The sequence below is a fragment of the Leopardus geoffroyi genome, chromosome B4 (genome assembly GCF_018350155.1).
Source record: "Leopardus geoffroyi isolate Oge1 chromosome B4, O.geoffroyi_Oge1_pat1.0, whole genome shotgun sequence".
In the NCBI taxonomy this organism is placed as follows: Eukaryota; Metazoa; Chordata; class Mammalia; order Carnivora; family Felidae; genus Leopardus; species Leopardus geoffroyi.
The window spans coordinates 128538510-128560341 of NC_059341.1; the positions used below are offsets into that span (position 1 = coordinate 128538510).

The window sequence follows — 21832 nt, forward strand, 5'->3', positions numbered from 1 at the left end:
ACAAGGAACCTGCATCATTAATAATCTCCCTCCCACCCAGGAGGGGCACGTGGGTGGTTCATTCGATTAAGTGTCTGACTCTTGATTTATGGTTCATGGGTTCAAGCCCCATGTTGGGCTCTATAATGACAGCGTGGAGCCTGCTTGGGAGTCTCTCTCCCTCTCTCTCTGCCACTCCCCCCACCTCTCCCTCTCTGTCAAAAATAAACATTAAAAAAATAACCTTGGGGTGCCTAGGTGGCTCAGTTGGTTAAGCGTTCGACTTTGACTCAGGTCACGATCTTACAGCCTGTGGGTTGGAGCCCCACGTTAGGCTCTGTGCTGACAGCTTAGAGCCTGGAGCTCGCTTCGGATTCTGTGTCTCCATCTCTTTCTGCCCTCCCCATCCCCCTCCCAGCTCATGCTCTGTCTCTCTCAAAGATCAATAAACATTTAAAAAAAAATTAAAAGCAAGTCTCCTCAGGAGAATTTGGTATGTGATAAATATTGAGAGCTTTTTTTAAAATTATGCTGTCCAAATAGTTAGAATAGTGCTTTGCACAGAATGGGGATCCAAAAGCATTGACTACATCGGTGAACAAAAGTATGAGCCAATAAGGCATTTATTTGGAAAGGGACCCCACATCTTCCATATCTTCTAGATTCCAAATCCAGTGCTGTTTCCCTAAACCCCCTTGGAGAGCACCATTTGGGATTCCTTAAGTTAGGAAGGCATTAAGCCATTGTTGGAAATGGGCCTCTGCTGTTCTCAGTTCTGGAGGATTTTCTGCAAGCTGCCAGAACTCAGACACCACGCCGGCTGGACTCATTGCCCAGCCTGTCCACGGAGCAGGTGGTTGGCCTGAAGCTTCGAGAGGCAGTTAAGGTCAAACTCCCCACTGTCACCAGGGACAGTTGTTCTCAAGAACAGCTTTCATAAAAGAGTGAAATCCTCCTACTCAAATAGCCTTTGTCCTGAGAAGAGAGACAACTTTATGATTACTTTCTAATAAAAGTCTGTGCTAAGCTTGATTTCTGTGGAGCGTTCTGCAAGGGCTGATAACCCCTGGGATCATCCAGCTTGATGGTGGATTGAATTCAATCCTGAATTCTACTACCGTGGGCTCTTGGGGGGTAACTTCTAACCTCTCTTAATGGAAAGGGACAAAGAAAGGCCAGTTCTGGATTTGTGAGGTCAGGCACAGCTCAGGCAGCATGGAATTTACGGAGTTTGCTGCCAGCTCAAGCTGTTTTCTCAAAATGACCGTCTCTCAAGGGAGAGATATTATGCTAATATTGTTAGAAGCTCAGAGGTTAGGTTATAAAACAATATTTATCTGCTCTTTTGTCAGCTTTATTTTTCGTTTTGGTTTAATGGTTGTTGAAAATGTGGGGAAATCAAGGGAGATGAAAAATTGCACCAAATAAAAAAGACTAAAGAGAGAAAAGGAGGGGAGTAGAGAGTCAGCAAAGAGCAAGTGAGCGGAGTATATTCACACATGAGAGAATGTGGTAGAGTGAAAGGGGAAGAGAATTTAGGTCCTGCCTCCCTCCTTTTTCCTTTGAAGAGAGTACGGTGTAAGCTTCGCACTGTCCTGACCCCGCCCCAAATAGTCAGTGACCCTGTTTTTTCTTTCCTCTAAGCCTGAAACAGGTATTGAGGGGTAATCTTAGAAAGTTGTAAATTGCCTGAGCACAACACTGAGACTCCCCAGAGACTACTGTAAGTCTAATGCTGTCTAGCAGAGGGTGCAGCCACAGAAGAATAAATCTCTGGACTTGTGCCTTTGTCCGGCCCATGCCGGCTGCCCTCCTCTGTGTCTCACCATCTCCTGGAAAAGCTTTCAGCTGAATCCTTCATGCTCGCTCTCTCAGAAATACAGCCTCATGGGGCTCCTGGGTGGTTCATTCGGTTAAGTGTCCGACTTCGGCTCAGGTCATGATCTCACGGTTTGTGAGTTTGAGCCCTCGAGCCCAGCATTAGGCTCTCTGCTGTCAGCACAGAGCCTGCTTTGGATCCTCTGTACCCTGCCTCTCTCTGCATCTCCCCCACTAGTGCTTTCTCCCTCTCTCCCTTCCCTCAGGCTTGTGAGGGAAGAACAAGGATTCTGGACTCTGATCTGCCCCATTCTCCTTTCTCTCTCTCCCATACGAGGGTGAGACACTGAAAAATTGGAAGGTCAGGGAGGACGTTGTCCCATGGGACCTCTGGGTTTCCGCTCCCCACCACAAACCCCTAGAAGTAGAGGTATGGGACATCCTCCCACTGTCAGGAAACGTATTACAACGCATTCTCTTCTGCTCAGCGCTTTGCCCTTGTTGAAAAGAGAGAGGGGAGAGCAAGAAGGAATTAAGTGAAAAGGTTATTTCAACATACAATTCTGGTTGCGAATATTATGTTGTTCACATCGTTAGGAGGGTCAGTTATGAATGTCCAGGGGGAATGACTGTGCCCTCTCTTCTTCTCTTATGTTCTCTCTTTCTCTCCCCTGCCAGTCTTGATACTTTCCTGCAAGGAGCTACCTGCCGAGTGAAGGTCAGGACATAATTTTGAGGTAAAAATGTTGCTTCTTCCCTGTATGAAAAAAGATGTTAATCATAAAAGAGGAGTATCATTCAAGGTAGTCCTGCTTGTTTATTTTTGCTTGTGTTGCCCTTACTTTTGATGTCAAATTCAAAAAATCATTGCCCACAGCAACATCAAGCAGCTGACCCCCCTCTGTGTTCTTCTAGGAGTTTTATGGTTTCAGGTCTTACATTCAGGACTTTAATCCATTTTGAGCTGATTTTTATGTATGGTGTAACATTGGAGTCCTGTTTCATTCTTTTCCACATGGACATCTGGTTTCCCCAACACCATTTATTGAAGAGACTATCTTTTCTCCATTGTATGTTCTTGGTGCCTTTGTCATAAATTAATTCACCATATGTATATGCATGGGTTTGTTTCTGTGCTCTCTATTCTGTTCCATTGATCTATGTGTCTCTTTTTATGCCAATAAGATACTGTTTTGATTACCATAGCTTTCTTGTATAGTTTGAAATCCGGCAGTGTGTTGACTCCAGCTTTCTTCTTCTTTCTCAAGATGCTTTGGGTGTTTAGGGTCTTCTGTGGTGTCATACACATTGTAGGACTGTCTTCTCTATTTCTGTGAAAAATGCAATTGGAATTTTGGTAGGGATGACATTGAATCTGCACATCACTGTGTATAAAAATTTTTTTTTCAATGTTTATTTATTTTTGGGACAGAGAGAGACACAGCATGAACGGGGGAGGGGCAGAGAGAGAGGGAGACACAGAATCGGAAACAGGCTCCAGGCTCTGAGCCATCAGCCCAGAGCCTGACGCGGGGCTCGAACTCCCGGACCGCGAGATCGTGACCTGGCTGAAGTCGGACGCTTAACCGACTGCGCCACCCAGGCGCCCCCACATCACTGTGTATAGTAGGGACATTGGAACAACATTCCCGGCCTTTTTCCCCACAGAAGGCAAGATGACTTGTGACGGAGGTTTCAAACCCCCCCTATCTCTGCTACTTGGGATCTGTCCACCTGTGTCTTCTCATCTGCTCTCTGCTGCCCCTATCAGGGGACGCATGTGACTATGAACAATTTGTGCCAGTGTCAGGATAAATAAGCACGTCTGACTCAGGGTTAATTAGCAAGACCACGTTACATCAGGCCTGGTCCGTTTTACTCCAGCTTCATCGGTAATAAAGGTGATAGTTTTAGCTCTATCTACCTGACTTTTTTGCCCATCTTTCAGGGGGAGACAGCAGACTGTTGCTTAATCACTTCTTAAAAGTTCGAAACAATCAATGCTAAAAGGGCAAGGCAGAGCCATGAGCAGAAAATGGGCCAAGAATTTTGATGGTAGACCAAATCCAGGTCTACCTGGAAAAGGAACACAATGCCTGGTGTGAAACTGCTTGGGCATTTGCCAAAGGTGCCTCTTCCTTAAGACACTGTACTTCCATCTACCAGAAAATGGTCATAAGATACTGATTTGCATAGAATGAGACAGTTTACTATCATTCTTCTGGAAATTGCCACATTTTGGGTGCGGATGGATGTCTAAGATGAGACTGGTGCCCTCCAGAGTTGTGCAGTGCCCTACCTGTCCTGCAGGCAGCACCAGTAAATGCTGGTGTCCCACACCGTATTGGGAAAATGGGGACACCCATACACCAAGTTCCTTCTTTCTTCACTCAGTGCAAGAAGCCCTCGAGTAAATAGGTCCCTCAGAAGCTCCTTACTGGATTGGTCTTGCCCTGTCTGTGACTCAGTTTGGGATCAAGGAACCATACTTTTATATCTATCTGAAGATATCTGAGTTCTCTACGAACCAGCCTCTAACATTATCTTATTTTAGGTCTCGGATACCAGATCTTTTTTAGAAGCACCTGACCCTACAGCTTGTTATTGTTAAATACCAGTCACCCAATCCCCAAACAATTCACTAATGCTTATGCAGGCCAGCCACGGGCCAGGATTCCTGTGCAACCACCACTCAGTCTTCCCCATCTCCACAACAGCCTAGCATAGTGGGTACTCAAAAAGCTGGTGAATGAATAAATGAATGGATAAATTCCTCATTTGTATACATAGTACAGCATCCTCTCTGAGTCATGTTTGTCTAGAACGTATTCATTCGTATATCGCCTTTGTGCCTTTTCCCAGAACTATTATATTGTTAGTGTTCTTTAAATTGGCCTCACTTTTTCCCTTAAATCTTTTGAGTTAAAATCCTCATTGAGTGAAAAACAGTATCTCGGTATCTTTGTGCTATGGTAAAATGTTCAAACCTCACACCACTGAAAAACATGTTACGTAGTGACTATTGTACAAATATCACAACTCAGGAAGCATTGCCCTAGGTCCTGGGGTCCACCAGGAGCTGAATCAAGATCCAACAAACTCCTAGATGCCAGCTGAATAATGCAACCTGCAGGCCTTGTCAAAGGCAGTACACATTGTGACACTTGTTAGCAATAGGATAGGGAGAGCTGGTAGCACCAGGAGAGGTTGGCCATAGGCTCACAGGCTCGCAAACTGTCAACCCTGTCAAAAAACAAAACAAAACAAAACAAAACAAAACAAAAAACCCAGAGCCATGCCTGCCAGCCAGAGGAAATGAATCAGAACAATTATTCAGAGTCATTTGTCTGGAAGGGGGAAGAGACTTTTTTCTTAGTTTGCAGGAAATGCTTAGGTAAGCATGAACCCTGCTGGGCAGGCTAGCACCTGCCAAGTCACTGTCTGGAAACCCAGATAATTCCAGACTCTGCACTTCCCGATGAAGTCCCCTTGGCATCAGTTGTCAGGGCTGTCCGATGGCTCAGTGAGAAAGCTTCTGCTCAGCATCCTGACAGAAGACACTGCGTTCCTACATCTGCTTGCTTGTCAGGGAACAGGTGTCTCTGGGTGGTACTGCCCTGGGTGTGATAAACACCAGTCAGGAGAGGCAGGTGAGGCTGACTTGCCTAGCAAAGCTATGGAGGCCACTCTGGGCCCAGGAACAGGGCTAGAGGAGACGCCACCCTCTTGGTTCTAACTGTGGGGTGCCTTGGACATACCTTAGTCCACCAAAAATATCAGAAAAATAAGGGGAAGAAAATGCACTAGGCACTGTGCTGGCTGCTGTAAGGATAGACATTGTATATCCATCTTTTACAAAATTTTAGAGCAAGCCTTTATTTGTAAATAACCAAATAATAAAGCACTCATCCTGAACTTACTGGAAGGCCAGGGAATTTCCCAGGCATTTCTGAGAGTTCCCAAAGACAGCTTTATGTTCCCCAAACCCATTTGCTTTCCTCTGGGGTACCTTCTGAATTTAAGTTCATTCATGTTGGCTGCGTCAAAATCATGTCTCCACAGTCCAGTCTCTCAGACCACTTTGCACATTGCCACACACACACCTCACCACCAGAGTAGATGCAGGGTCCTCCTTGAAGCCCCAAAGCACAGCAAACACAAGGTTGCCATGCCAGATGTGTTTGATCAGAGTGTAAGAATGACATGAGGACACTACACTGTAGCTGGACATCTGTTGTCACTGCTTCTAGGACACATCAGCCCTGCCCCTTCCCAGGTACCCATTCCTGTCACTGTCACTCATAGCTGCTGACCTCAGGGCATGACATAGGGGCTCACTTATCTACCCAGACAAAAATCCTCCTTCAAAATTCCTATATTTATAATTCCAGCCCCCTTCTGTTTTTCCCCATCCTCAGGACCCCACAAGAGGAAGTAGAAAAAATTTTTAAAAGGTAAAAACAACTCTCTAGAGACAGATCACCTGTGATGAAGACAGCCCTGTAATTATTAAACAGGAAGTTTGACCATCCTGTCTAAAGTATATGCATTTGAATCTTGCCATTTGCCTTTACCTCTGAATGACTAAATTATTTCTGTATTTATGTATGTATTCATTTATTTAGTAGACCTGCATAACACCTGCTGAGTGCCAGGCACTGTACTGTGCAAAGATTAGGTCCTTTAATCTGTGTAACAGTCATACGAGATAGTGTCTACTTTCACTCCTATTTGACAGATGAGGGCTCTGAGGCACAGAGAGACTGAATAACTTGTCTGACATCACACAGCCAGCAAGGAGCAGAGCAGGATTTAACCAGGTCAGTTGGCTCTGTAGTTGGTTCTTAACTACTTGACCATACTTCTCTGCAGTGGTCCCCATCCGCACTGAGGGAGACCTAGTCCCAAAGACAAGCCCAAGCTTATACAGTGGGGCATAAGAAAAGAATTGCTGTCCGGTGTGTCCCCTCTTCCCACCATCAAGGGTTCAGAAATATTGTTGTCTTAAAGCCCCTCCCCCAGTTACATTATCCAAATTGGTTTTCATAACAACCCTATTCGTTGTATGTTCTCTTGATTTTACAATTGGGAAAACTGAGGCACAGTAGGCAGTGGAGCTTGGATTTGACCCCAAACCTGGCTGACTTTAAAAAACGTATGTTCGCAGGGTGCCTGAGTGGCTCAGTTGGTTAAGCATCTGACTTCGGCTCAGGTCATGATCTTGCGGTTGGTGAGTTCATGCCCCACGTTGGGCTCTGTGCTGACAGCTCAGACCCTGGAGCCTGCTTTGGATTTTGTGTCTCCCTCTCTCTCTGCCCCCCTCCCGCTCACATTCTGTCTCTCTCTCTCAAAAATAAATAAACATTAAAAAAAAATTTAAAGGGGAACCTGGCTGGCTCAGTCAGTTAAGCCTCTGACTTCTGCTCAGGTCATGATCTCACACTTTGAGGGTTCAAGCCCCACATCGGGCTCTGTGCTGACAGTTCAGAGCCTGGAGTCTGCTTCAGATTCTGTGTCTCCCTCTCTCTCTGCCCCTCCCCTACTTACGCTCTGTCTTTCTCTCTCAAAGATGAATACACATTAAAAATTCTTTTAATTTAAAAATTAAATAAAAAATAAAAATAAATAAAAAAATATGTTCTCTCCACCATACAGAGCACTGTATCTATATGATGCTACTAAAGATAGTATATTTTTTAACTTGCCTCATTTTAAATCTTTTACGTACAATGCTAAGTAAGGCTTGAAGAGTTCAGAAGGAGAAAAACTAGATTTCAAAGAAAAGCTTACGCAATGATCAACTGCATAAGTGATGTGTTTGAGTTCTGTGTGAAGGAAAAAAGAAACTTGCCATAGTTCTAGTTAGAGTGTAAGTCTTTGGGCCAGGCACATTCCTACACAGCTTCCTTAACATGCTTTCTGCCTCCAGGTTCTCTTGCCCATCAACCTCCCATTCACTCACAGCCAGTGAGGATCTCTCTCAAAGGCATTCATCTCCTCCAAATATGGTGATGACAATAGTAATAATAATACCTTCAACAGCCCTGTTCATCCAGTGGATATTTATTTAGGTGCTCATTGGAAGTGCTCATCTATCAGGATGCCTGGATTTGAATACTGAGCCCACCATTTCTTAGTTATGTGACCATCGGCAAGCTATTTAACCTCTTTGTGCCTCAATTCTTTGTTGTAAAGATAAAACGGAATTACATATGTAAAGTGTTAATAGCAGTGCCTGGCATATAGGTAGGAGCTCAATAAATGTTAGTTGTTACGGTTAGAATTTGCCAACCATAACAGTAGGTACTGGTGACACAAATAAAAAATAAATGTAGTGTGACCGCAACTCAAGTTAAATCATAACTGAGATGAACGTGCATCCTTAACTATGACTGCTACTTGGTTAAGCAAACGTTATGTGGGAGTAAAACTTTACCCAGCACGGTTTTCTGTCTCTTGACCAGTGCCTCAAAATCAGAGGGATCCTATGGAAGCAATGCTGAAGTTATCTGCATATTTTTTCAATCTTGGCTCTAGGTGAAAATTAAGAGTCCATGATGTTGGGAGAGGGCAACTTCTGACAATATGTCAGACTGAGCTCATGTTGCAGGACTTCCTTAGTGCGACAAATCCTAGCTAAATTAAAACTAGAAAAAAACTAATACATAGTCTTTTAAATATATACACTTTCTCACATCAGCCATGTGCTTGGCTTTATGTTGAGTGCTAACGGTATAAAAAGAAATACCTCGGTGCTAGAAACAAAATAAGAAATTGAGGCAAAAGCATTAAGAGATAATGCTGTACTCATCCACAGGGTTACTGGTCTTATGTATAGGTCACATGAGCTAGTGATTGAGATTTTTACAACCACACAAGGGCAAGAGACTTGGCTTTGGAGAGAGAGAGGAGAGAGAGAGAGAGAGAGAGAGAGAGAGAGAGAGATTGAGCTGTAACTAAGCCCCATGCATAAGGCTGGGAACTTTGGATGCTATTCTATAAAAAGGAACATAAAAAGAATCCACAAAAAGGAGATAAAACTTCATTCTCCATTTCATGGAAGTTTCTATATAACTGTGAAAAAACAAAGTCACCATAAGAAATAGAAAAATGTTAAGCTTGAAACACGTGTAGTAGATGACCAGAATTCACATTATTATTGTAATTCAGAAAAACCCCAAATAGGAAATAGAGGCAAAATTTGTTTTGGAATTAGTGTGACGACAAGGATCTTAGCAGCTAAAAATCCAAAACCACTCTGCAAGGATACTTCCAGGACACATGGGTCTCCCACAGGGGAAAAATATATGTATATCTCTGAACATAAGTTCCCAATTAAATTATAAATTAAAAAACAAAGTTATCACAGGGAAATCCAGCAGGTAATAAAAAGAATTAATACACAACATGGAAAAAAAAAAAAAGAAAACAAGCTTAAAAAAAGATAATATGTAAAATAGAGACAGAATGATGAATCAGAAATCATATTAAAAATAAGGAGTATGAACAAAATAATATGCATATTTGAAAAAAAAGCAAATAAAACTTTGAAGAATAAAAGATATAGTCATTAAAATTGAAAACAGCAAGCCGAATTTAAATAGAAGATTAGATACAGCTGCAAAGAGAATCAATAAACCAGAAGAGAAACCTCAGGAAATAAAGTAGATTATGTCATAGAGAAATAAAATTATAAGCCATTTTTAAATGAGGACATAAGAAGAAAGTTTAAGTGTACATGTAATAGAAATTTCAGAAAGAGTGACTATAAAGATTTCAGAAGGAAAGAATAGAAAGGATGAGAAGAAAGCAATATATAAAGAGATAATGGCTGAGAATTTTTCAAAGACGATTTGAAAGGCACACTGAGTCCTGAGAAGAGAAAATAAAAACCATCCTATACCTTTACATGTCATGGTAAAACTTCTGAACCTTAAAAGCAATGGGAGAGAAAAAAAAGACCCTATGACCCTACAAAAGAATTAGAATTAGATTGACTGCAGAATTCCTATAAACAGCAAAAGAGACCAAAGAACTGTAAAATGATGTCTTCAAAGTTCTTAGTAAAATAACTGCCATCCTGAAATTCAGTGCCAGCTCTCATATTCAAGAGCAGTGGTGAAACACTACATTGGTGAGCGTTCTAGAATGATTAAGTCTAAGCCTTGGTCCCATGGAGCAGCAGATTAAAAGGATACTGGGAATCCCTGTAAACCAATATTCGTGGACTTAGAATTTCCCAAAAGAAAACAGAATCATCTTTTTCTTTCTAGAAAAAGAAGGGAAATCCATTAGGACTGATTTTAGGTTCTTAACCTACTCCAGCCTCTGAACACAAATCTCCAAGACAAGCTGGGTTCATATTACAGGCAGGTGATTGAACTGGCCTGGGAATTCCTGATGGAAAACACACATAATTGTCTGCATTGGTCAGGAAAACTCTGAAATTGTCACAGTTTCCAAGAGCTTATTGGATACTGAATGAAATGGTAAGTTTATAATTGTTATAAAAAGTGGGTATGCTCTAAAGGTGGGAAGTAGGGTGCCATGGCCACTCAGAGAGAAGACGCCGACTCCTCATTGTCTGTAGTTCAGACTTAGCTTGACAGTCTGTCTTTCACCATAATGTCCTGTCGTAACTTCTCCAAAATAATCTTTCACTACTCCCCAAGCGAACACTCCCCTCCAAATGATTGGACTCTTCACTAACCCTTGAAAACAAGTCCCATTTTAATTAAAGTCCCATGTTAAATAAATATGGGCTGTTTGTTGGTTGATTAGTTGACTGGTTGAGTAACAAAAACAATTCAGATCTCCTTATGTCTTGACATTTCAGTTGTGCTAAACCGCTGTGGACAGATTATAAATCAGGTTGTACATAGAAAGAGAAATCTCTGTTATAAAGCCATGTGACCTAACCTCCAGGTTGCAACAACTTTCGTTAAAGCATGTAGTATAGTACAGAAGTTTAGATGCCAGCTTTGGAGACCGATTTCCTGAGATCTAATTCTCATTCTACGATTAGCTCTGTGACCTTGGGTAAGATATTTAATTTCTTTGCGTCTTGATAGCAAACCATAGGAATAAAATTAAGGCGTTACTCATAAAGTACTTGCAAGAATTTAATGAAGCAATATATGTAAAATTAAAATGTGCCTGATAACTGGCACATACTTAATATAAGTTAGCATGCACTGCCATTATTTTTATTAATGCTTAAATACAGAACAAGGAAGAAACATCTGCTATTTGATTTATGTATTATTGCAGGTAAGAGAAGGGCATCTAAATGAAGATTTGGAGAGGACCATGCAATCTTCCAATTTCCTATAATTCTACACCAATTCTCAAAATATAGAGTAACTACTGAGACTAGATACCAGGTCCTCAATCTACCATTCATTCTATCAACTCTATCACTGGTATACTACAGGTCTCCTGACTTATAACCAGCACTTTCATCATTTCATTATTATTTTTACAACAACTCTACTGATAATACTTACCTGACAACCATTGCTATTATCACAACCATAACTAATGCCACTGTTGTGTTATCATTGCTTCCTCCCCACTAGAAATCATTTATGATGCACCAGCCTTGTGCCAAACACTCAAAAAAGTATTTTCTCAAAAAAAAAAAAAAAAAAAAAGGATTGTCTCTAGTCATTATAACAACTCTGCAAGAATTATATTTCTCTCCCCATTTTACAGATAAGGAAATTGCTAAATAGCTTGTTCAACATTCACAGCCAGTGGGCAGAAGGGTCAGGATTCAAACCTAGATCCTGCTACCTCTCAAGGCCATACCTTTTCCACTTTGCCAACCTGCCTCTCTACCTAAAATGTACTGGAGCACAATAGAACAGATTTTTACCAGTTTTACAGCTGTTTCTCTCAGCCTGCAAAACAGATTGCTCCCAGTTGCTGAGCCTGATGATTGGTGCCAATTTGTCAAAATGCCAGTGGAGTTTTAATGACTTAGAAAAAAGCACAGGCTGATGGCTTTTTCTACACCCAGCAGATGCCTCTGTTCCAAGAACTCTAACAGCATCAAAGTGGAGCGCACCCCCTGACCTGCAATGTTTCCTGCAAATGACAAGTCTGTGGACGTCATCTGGGGACCAAGGGCAAGGATGAGCTCTGTCAGGCTCATCTGCCGGGAAAAGGGGAGCAAAAAAAACAACCAAGATAAAACCACCATGGGGCTGGAAATCTGGCAGAGGATGGCCTGAAGATTAGTTTTAGATTAGATAAGTCCTGTCTTTCTCTTGGTATTTGGAAAGCCTTGAAACTTCAGCTTCCTTACTTTGGCTCTTCTGTTCCAGCTCTTGGCATAATTATTTTGGTGAAGTGCATCCCAAGATGAGAGCCTCACTGAAGTCTATTTGACAAGAACGCAGAGCAGTAAAGGGGAGAAGAAAGCTGTGTGTGCAGCTCAGAAGCCACAGATAAATGGGGTCTATTCACAAGGCAGTGTGAAAAACGGGAGAGTGATGGTAGCCATTTTGCAAGGTGCGGGACTTATGGACTCATAAGTCTTTTAGAACTTGGCAATTGTGCTTCAAAATGATGGAGAAAAATGAGCACGTGACTGCACACCAAATATAACCCACCTTTCTGAGAGCAGGAAGCAGGAGCCCACGCTCATGCCTCATGTGGCATTTCTGTGCACGATCCATCATCTGGGCTGGGGAATTCACAGGCCTTGGAAACCTCTGCAGAGCTTCAAAGGTAGGATGTGCTTTGAATTCTGAGTTATTACAAGTCATTCAAATTCTCATTTTCCACAGGGTTGCTAAATCTTATCGGGAGCTGCTTTTCTAAGGTAGGTCCAGCATCTTAGCAGACAAAGGGGACAAGGAGGAATTCTGAGAGGCTCTAGGGAGAGAGAGCATAATGAGGGTGTAAGAGTGGTAAACTTCCAGGTAAAGGGAGTTGCCTATGGCAGGCTGTTAGAAGCCTACATGGTGGTGGTGGTGGTGATGATGATGATGACGATGACAACGATGACAGTAATAGCCCCTCCTACTTGCAGAGCATTTACTCTATGCCAAGTCCATGCCAAGAGCCTTCATAGACAACAGGTGTCATATGTCAACAGGTGTCATATGTTTTCTTCTCCCTCTGGCATCTTACGTACTTTGTTTTCAGTCCCCTACCTGTTTTTTATTTTAGGCTTCAGGATTGAAAAGTCTGGTTTGTGGGAGGGTCAGACCATGGAGAATACATGATCAGGTTTTCTGAGATAGAGGTATGGTTGCAGATGAAAACAGAGTTCTTAGACTAGGGTGGAGGGAGAGTGTCAGAAGGGACACAAAGCTTTGGTATTGATGAGGGTCTCTAAGAAAAGAGTCTTCTAGCTGGACACCCTGAGAGCTGGCTATCTTAGTTTTTTCACTAAGTTTTTGGCTGTCATAATGAAATACCAGTGGGGGACTTAAGCAACAGAAATTTATTTTCTCATGACTCTAGAGGCTAGAAGTCCAAGATGAGGTGTTGGTAGGGTTGGTTTCTTCTGAGGCCTCCCAGAAGAGAGGTTAGTTTCTTCTTGGCTTATAGATGGCTGTCTTCTTCCTGTGTCTTCTTCCTCTTGTGTGTGTCTGTGTCCTAATTTCCTCTTCTAGTAAGGATACCAGTCATTTTGGATTAGTGTCTACCCTAATGACCTCATTTGAACTTAAGTTCCTCTTTAGAAACTCTATCTCCAAATACAGTCACATTCTAATATACTGGGGGTTAGTGCTTTTACATACGAACTTTGGGGGGGCAATCATTCAGCCCATAACAATGGTCTCAGGGACAAGGAGCACAACAAAACCATAGGTAGTTTGGGGAAAGAGGGGAAAGTACAGAGGATTCGCTAGATTCTCTTCCCAAATAGTATAACAAAGCAATAAGACCCAATAGTAGAAATGGCTGTGTGTTGTATTTATGCAGGAAAGCATGAGTTCACCTCACAAAGTTTGTAAAATCCAGAGTGGCCAAGCCCTTTGTCCCGAAGAGCAGGTCAGACAAAGCACAGATAGGTGGAGGCTCTAAAAAACTCTGTCAGCAGAAAAAAGGGAAAATGAAACAATAGCATTCTACCTGAGATACGAACAAGGACATCTCAGAGAATATCAGCATGTATAGATGTTGATAGCCAATCTTGCCATTTGTGTAACACTTACTATATGCCAGGTTCTGTTATAGGTTATAGCTTCATTTGAATCAGATCATTTCATTCTATCATCAATCCTACAAAATAGCTATTATTATTACTCACACTTTACAGATGAGAAAATTGAGTCATAGAGAGAACTTGCCCTAGGTTACAGACAAGGAAGTGAAGAACCAGAATTCAAGCCATAGGCCAAGCTCTTGACCAGAACAAAGATTAATCACTACCCAACAATATATCCACACTGATTATAAAAATATCAAATGCTTCTATATATGTTGGCGTACAACTGGTAGTCCAATACTCCTTAATGCTTTCTTGCTGCCCTGTCCACCAAGACCCCTCCCCTGGGACCCCAAGAACAGAATCCCTACATTAACAATTAATTCCAGGGTCTGCCAGGCTCCTGTTCCAGCTCTGCATGTCCCATTCAGACTGATGAGACCCAGTGCCATAGTGGTGTTTCTTTTTTATATATATAATTTATTGTCAAATTGGCTAACATAACAGTGTGTAAAGTGTGCTCTTGGTTTTGGGGATAGATTCCCATGGTTCATCGCTTACATACAACACCCAGTGCTCATCCCAACAAGTTCCCCTCCTCAATGCCCAACACGCATTTTCCCCTCTCTCCCACCTCCCCCATCCACCTTCAGTTTGTTCTCAGTATTTAAGAGTCTCTTGTGGTTTGCCTCCCTCCCTCTCTGTAACTATTTTTTTCCCTTCCCTTCCCCCATGGTCTTATATTAAGTTTCTCAAGATCCACATATGAGTGAAAACATATGATATCTGTCCTTCTCTGACTTATTTCACTCAGCATAATGCCTTCCAGTTCCATCCACATTGCTGCAAATGGCATGATTTCATTCTTTCTCATTGCCAAGTAGTACTCCATTGTATATACAAACCACATAGTGGTTTTTAAATATCTTGAACATTAGTCCTGCCTTATACCCCTGTATCATATTGCCTCTTGTGGGCCAGAATGTCCCCACCAATACTTTGGAAGCATTACATCATTCAGGATCAGCTGTAGCCACAGCCCCCACAGCCAGTGGGTTCATCTAAAAAGTCTTGCTCATGCTACATGTCCAGCATGTGTCAGCAAAGAGTCTCTGCTCATCATAGTCACTCAGGGGCCCAGCTGATGAAGCCTCCACCCTAAGGCGTGCTTACACAGATACCAAGGGAGAACCAGACTGTGGCATATCAAATGCTGACTCTTAATTCTCCTACCAGGAAGTGACATATGTCATGTCCACATACATTTCAGTGGACAATGTGAATCACGGGGTCATGCCTATCTTCAAAGGGGCCAATCCTACATGTGTCTAAAAGAAAGAAAGTAGAAATGTTTGGCACAGAGCACTGGTGAGCAACCCACATGGCCAGCACTTTGTGACAACACATGGAAGCTGAGAATCCTACATGTTCTGAGACGATGCTCCCTTTTTTTTTTCTATTTTTTAATGTTTATTTTTGAGAGAGAGAGAGAGAGAGAGAACACAAGCAGGGGAGGGGCAGAGAGGGAGAGGCAGACACAGAATCTGAAGCAGGCTCCAGGCTCTGAGCTGTCAGCACAGAGCCCAACATGGGGCTCAAACCCACAAACCATGAGATCATGACTTGAGCTGAAGTCGGACACTTAACTGACCCTGAGACACCCAGGCACCCTCTGAGATGATGCTTCTGACATGGAGGACTTATAATAAAAAAATCAAGTTCTAATAACATTAAGTAATTGTATTTAAAAAATACCTGGGTTCCTCAAATGATATTTATATATGCAACACTTAAATTATTTCATCAAATAATTATATAAAACACTTTAAGATGATATTTTATTCCTGTTTTATAGACAAGGACACTGAGCTACGGTAAGTAACTTGCGTGAGAACATTACCAAATACTACAGCTAAGATTTGAACCCTTGTCTGCCTGGCTCCAACACCTTTCCAGTTTTAAAACACATGCTGTCATTTATTCATTCATTTTACAGTTACCTACTGAGAGCCAACTATGTGTTAGGCACTATAATGAAGTTGAGAATACAGCAAGGTCTCTCCTGCATGAAGCTTAAATTAGGATAAGGGAAGAAGACCCAGAATAAAAAGCAAGGAAACAACTATGTAAACAAGAAGATATTGAGTAATAATAATATGATGATGATGAAAAGAAAATGGAGAGTTACATGATAAAGGGGCTACTTTAAGGAGGTGATATTTGAGCTCAGACACAAATGACAAGAAGGAGCCACCGATGTGAATGTTTGAAGGAAAAGGCATTTGGCCCAAAAAGAACAGTTAGTTCCAAGGCCTCAAGGTCAAGATAAGCTTGGAAATGAAAGGACCTCTTATGTAGTTACAGTCAGATGTCAGCTGAGGCTACAGTCCAATGAAGGATCCACTGGACTGGATGTGCAAGATGGTTCACTCAATATATATGGCTGGCAGCTGAACTGGGGCTTCACCTATGCCCTCTCCATATCACACATGGCCTCTCCGAGTAGCATGAACTTCTCACAGCGTGACAGTGGGGTTTCAAAAGGGAATGTCCCAGACCAAACATTCCAAGAGGCAGAAAACAGAAACTAGCTTGGAGTTAGCACAGAATCACATCCACAATATTCTAACAGTCAAAGCAATGACCAGGCCTGGCCCAACTCAAGAGGGTTAAACTGGGTTAAACAGTGTTTCCCCCAAATTCAGGTCCATGCAGAATCTCAGGAGTGTAACCATATCTGGTAGGGTCTTTGCTGATGTGCTTAGGTAAGTTCAAATGAGGTCATACCAGATTGGGTGGGTCCTAAATCCAGTGACTGTGGGATGAGTCCTAAATCCAGTGACTGGCATCCATATTAGAGGAGAGACACAGAGACAGAGATGCAGAGATGGAAGCAATGCACTGGGAGCCAAGGAACAGCAAGGATTGCCAGCAGCCTCCAGAAGCTGGGAGAGGCAGGGAACATCCTCCCTGAGTTCTCTGAAGGAACCCACCCTACACACACCCTGATTTAGGAACTCTGACCTCCAGAACTGTGAGAAAATAAACTTCTGTTGTTTTAAGACTTTCAATTTGTGGTAATTTGTTACAGCAGCCTTAGAAAACTAAGAAACAGACGGAGAAATAACTCCTCCTTCTGAGGAATGTGACGGTCACACTGCAGAAGAGAAAAACAATGATGGCGGATATTATCAGGGCCATCCTGGGAAAAATACCACCTGCTACTAGTGTTCATACCCCAAACAGGGTAATAGTCTCAGGAGCTATCAGGTTGGTTTCTTCTTCCTTTAATAATTTGTATGTTCTATGTTTATGTGAGTGTGTGTGTGTGTGTGTGTGTGTGTCTTGCTGTAGGGCTCCCAGTATCTTCCGGTATCTTCTTTGGAAAGTGTTGGGGTATGAACAAACCAACAACATTCTTGTCCCTGCGTTAGGGCTACAGCCTACACCTCAACCTGTGAGTGTCACTGTTCTTTTTGCCGGACTGAATTTCAAACTTTTTCTCAGCAGGATGTAAAGATTGAGCTACAGCTTTGACAATTTCTGAGCTCTTGCTGTGGCTGAGATCAAGGAACCATAGTTAATCACCAAGGGGTTGGTGGATGCTGCTGCCACTTCTCCACACAAAGCACCAAGGCCAACCCAGCCCAAAGCTAGAAGACCACAGGACCTGGGCATATTGACAGCTACTCATGGGTCTGAAAAGAAGGAGTGTGTCCCAAGCACTGAAGAGGCTTCTGCAAGTCTCCTGTGCCTTCTGAACATGCCTCAGGAAGCTGTTCTCCAGCTGTTACCTAGGAATTTGAGATTTAAGGCTTGAAGCTTAAAGACCATGGAATCACTGGCATCTCATTGGGAACTGAGACAGTGGATATGGACACGCTTTGAAAGATGTAACAAATAAAAGCAGAGATTATTATGGATGCTTAGTGTCAAATCCTTCTACCATATGCCTCCACTAGCAGGAAACTCACTACCATATAAACATGTTACAGGCCCAGCCCTCAGTGGTGAGGAAGTTTGGTCTCTGTCCAGATAATTTGGTGGTAGGCAGAGGAGGTGGGGAGAAAGTCACCTGTGAGATAGCAAAGTTCCATTACCATGCATGGATGTAAGAATTAAACCTGCATGACGAGAGGCCCAAGTTGAGAATCCAAAAATAAAATTAGCCCAAGATGATTGAAACCATAGGACAGGTTTCAAGCAGGATTAAATGTAAAACTACCCCGAGGGAACATTTTCATAATACAAGGTAATAATTTGCTCTTCCCATTCCCAAACAAAAAGGAAATGTAAAAAACATTCTGCCAAAGCTTGAGTTTACTAGGGAAAAAGATTACAAAATACATGAGCAAATGAATCTTCATGAAAACATGTGATAATAGGAAAATTATCTGCCCCCCACTCCATTAAACTGGAACTAATATAGTAAATCTCAAAAAGGTGTAAGTGAGCCTGGGTGGCTCAGTTGGTTAAGCATCCAACTTTGGCTCAGGTCATGATATCATGGTTCAGGGGGTCAAGCCCCACATCTGGCTCTGTACCGACAGCTCGGAGCCTGGAACCTGCTTTGGATTCTGTGTGTGGGTCTCTCTCTGCCCCTCTCCTGCTCATGCTCTGTCTCTCAAAAACGAATAAACGTTAAAAAAAATATTCTAAAAGCTGTAAGTATATTTGAAATGAATAAAGTAATGAATAAGTATATTTAAAATGAATAAATAAAAATACTGATAGATGGGGGACTAAAAAAAAGCTATTTAGTGTTTTTAAAAATAACAGGTAAAATTTCAAGAAGTTAAAACCGAACTATTGAAATGAAAAAACCCAGTGGTTAGCTTAAAATTAAATTAGATACAGCTAAAGACAGAACAAGTAAACTGGGAAAATTATCTAGAATGCAACAAAAGGATATGGAGAAAAAATGTGAAATAAGAGTTAGACACTGAAGATAGAATGAGAGGGTCCAAAATATATCTTCAACCTATTTGTGGCTAACCAAAGAACTTCAAAACATAAGGCAAAAATTGACATAATTACAAAGAAAATATGACAAATCCATAGTCACAAAAAAATGTTTTAAGACATCTCTCTTAGAAACTGATATATTGAAAGACCAAGTATGAGTAGTATTTAGAACATTTGAAAAATTTAATAAGCAACCTTGAGCTAATGGACAAATAGAGAAATCCACCACCACAGAGAATACATTTGTTTTCTGGCTCATGTAAAACCAGTGCAAAATCTGACCACAAAATAGCCCTTAAGTAAAATCTTGGAAAATACCAAAGAATAAACATTTTGTAGTGCCATAAAATTAGAAATCAATAACAAAAATACAGTCTGCTAAAGCCACACTTGGTAACTGAAAATACATATCTTCATAATTAATGGTTCAAAGACAAAATTATAATGGGAATTAGAAAATATTTAGAACTTTGTATGGAAACCAATTTGACAATAAATTATATTTAATATAAAAAAAGAAAATATTTAGAACTGTGTAACAAAATCAGCATATTCAGAAGACTTTGTGACATTGCTAATATAGTACTTTGTGGGAAATTTATAACTAAATTTGTATATTGAAAAACAAGGAATTCTGAAAATATTTAGCTAGCTGTTACAATAAAGATAGAAACAACAGAATAATCACAAAAGGAAAAAGGATGGAATAAATAGTAAGAATGAGAGTACAAGTTAATGAAATGGGAAACAATAAAACCAACCAAATCAAAATTATCTTCAAAAGACTAATAAATTATACAAAAGATTGATAAAAAAGACAAGAAAAAATTAACAAAAGATTAACAAAAAATTAACAAGACAAAAATTAATTCTAATAGAAATGAAAAACAGTGGACAGATCTGCATATATTTTAAACCGTAAGAGAACACCATGCTGTACTGAACATTCTTGGTAGTTTATTCATATCAGAATTTGGGGGAAGGGGTATATACCTAGTAAAATTTCTGGGTTGAAGAATGTATATACCTTCTACTTAAATACATATTGCCACCTGGCTTTCCAAAAGGGGGTTGTAGTACTCACTGATTTATAGGCTTGCCAACATGTAGTATCAACAGGTTGTTATTTATTGTTTTGGGTTTTTTTTTTTTTGCAGCTGGATAAGCATGAGATGGTCTATCAGTGGTTTCAATTTGCATTTTCCTGGCTATTAGTAATATTTCCATATATTCTTTTCTGTGAATTGTCTTTCATATCTTTTTCACATTTTACTAGAATATTGTTTACATTTCTCTTTTAGATTTGTCGGAGCTCATTGTAAACTCTAGACACCAATCTTATGGCAATTAAATGCAAAGCAAATTTTTCCTGATATGGAAGAAAATATATTTGCAAGCCATTTGGTGAACATATGTTTTCATTTCTAAAAAATAGATACCCAGGAGTGAAAAGGCTGTATCACAATTCAGAAATGCATTCAACATTATGAGAAACTGCCAAACCATTCTCCAAAATGATAGTACCATTTTACACTCCGCTAGCAATGTATGAGAGTTCCTATTGCTCCACGTTCTCATCAACATTTGATTCTGTCTGTCCTTTCTTTTTTCAAGTTTACTTATTTTGAGAGAGAGAGCATGCACGTGTGAGAGAGTGAGTAGGGGAGGGGCAGAGAGAGGAAGAGAGAATCCCAAGCAGTCTCCACGCTGACAGCATGGAGCCCAGCATGGGGCTTGATGTGGGGCTTGAGCTGGGGCTGGATCCAACGAACCATAAGGTCATGACCTAAGCTGAAACCAAGAGTCAGATACCCAACAGACTGAGCCACCCAGGCGCCCCTGATTTTTGTCTTTCATTTTTACTTTAGTCATTACAGAGAGCGTGAAATATCTCTTGTGGTTTTAATTTAAATTTTCCTGAAGACTAGTTATTTGCATACTGCCATTCATAAATCATTAAAAAATTTTTTTTATGTTTATTTATTTTTGAGAGGGGGGGGAGGGGCAGAGAGAGAGAAAGGGAGACAGAATCCAAAGCAGGCTCCAGGCTCTGAGCTGTCAGCACAGAGCTTGATGAGGGACTGGAAACCACGAACCGCAAGGTCATGACCTGAGCCGAAGTCAGATGCTTACACAACTGATCCATCTAAGCCCCCCTCATAAATCACTTTTTAAATGTCACTTCAAGTCTTTGCCCATTTTTATTGGGTGTTTGCCTTTTTATTATTGATTTGAAGGACTTCTTTACATGCTTATATTTTGGGTATGAATCCTTTGCCATTTTTTCTTTCCAAAAGAATATTCAGTTTGTACCATTTGTTAAAAAGACCTCCCATCCTTGTTTGATTGACTTTGCCTTGGCCAGTAGTCAGTTGACCTTATATGAGTGAGTGTATCTCTGGACTATTTTCTTCCAATGATCTGCTTGTCTCTCCTGTCAATAACACTCTGTCTCAATCATGTAAGTCTTGAAATCAGGTCATGTAAGCCCTCCAACTTTTTCCTTAGATTTCAACATTGTTTTCAAAATTCCTTGTATTTCCAAATAAATTTTAGAATGAGCTTTGTCAATGGGGTATTGATTGGTATTGCATTGAACTTATGAACCAATTTGAGGAGAATGGGCATTCTTATATATTGGTCATAAAGCCATCTACTTTGATGAACTCTGTCTTGTCCATTGCTAGCCCTAGGTCTAGGTGACACTACTTATTTCCTTCTTCTGTGTTTGAACCTCCAGTTAAACTCAGTTTGTATTAGTACTATCTCTTCCTTTGATGCCTTTATTCTCCTCTAATTACCAACCCATAACTTATCCAAGTTCATGGCTTGTCTCCTTCTTCCTGGGTGAGTGCTGCTCAGATTATGTGCTCAAGGCATTCTCATTTCCAGCTTCCATGGGAT

General features: G+C 41.1%; 1 long non-coding RNA gene across 2 annotated transcripts in view; it reads left to right on the top strand.

The window, feature by feature from the left end:
- LOC123590674 overlaps positions 1-17886 on the top strand; it is a 97085-nt gene extending 79199 nt beyond the window's left edge. Inside the window, exons 3-5 of one of the 2 annotated variants that reach the window (XR_006708913.1) lie at positions 2476-2534; positions 12126-12531; positions 17471-17886. This is a non-coding gene — a long non-coding RNA (uncharacterized LOC123590674). The remainder of the gene's footprint in view (positions 1-2475; positions 2535-12125; positions 12532-17470) is intronic. The other variant, XR_006708912.1, reaches the window with a different exon arrangement.
- Positions 17887-21832: the final 3946 nt, after the last annotated feature.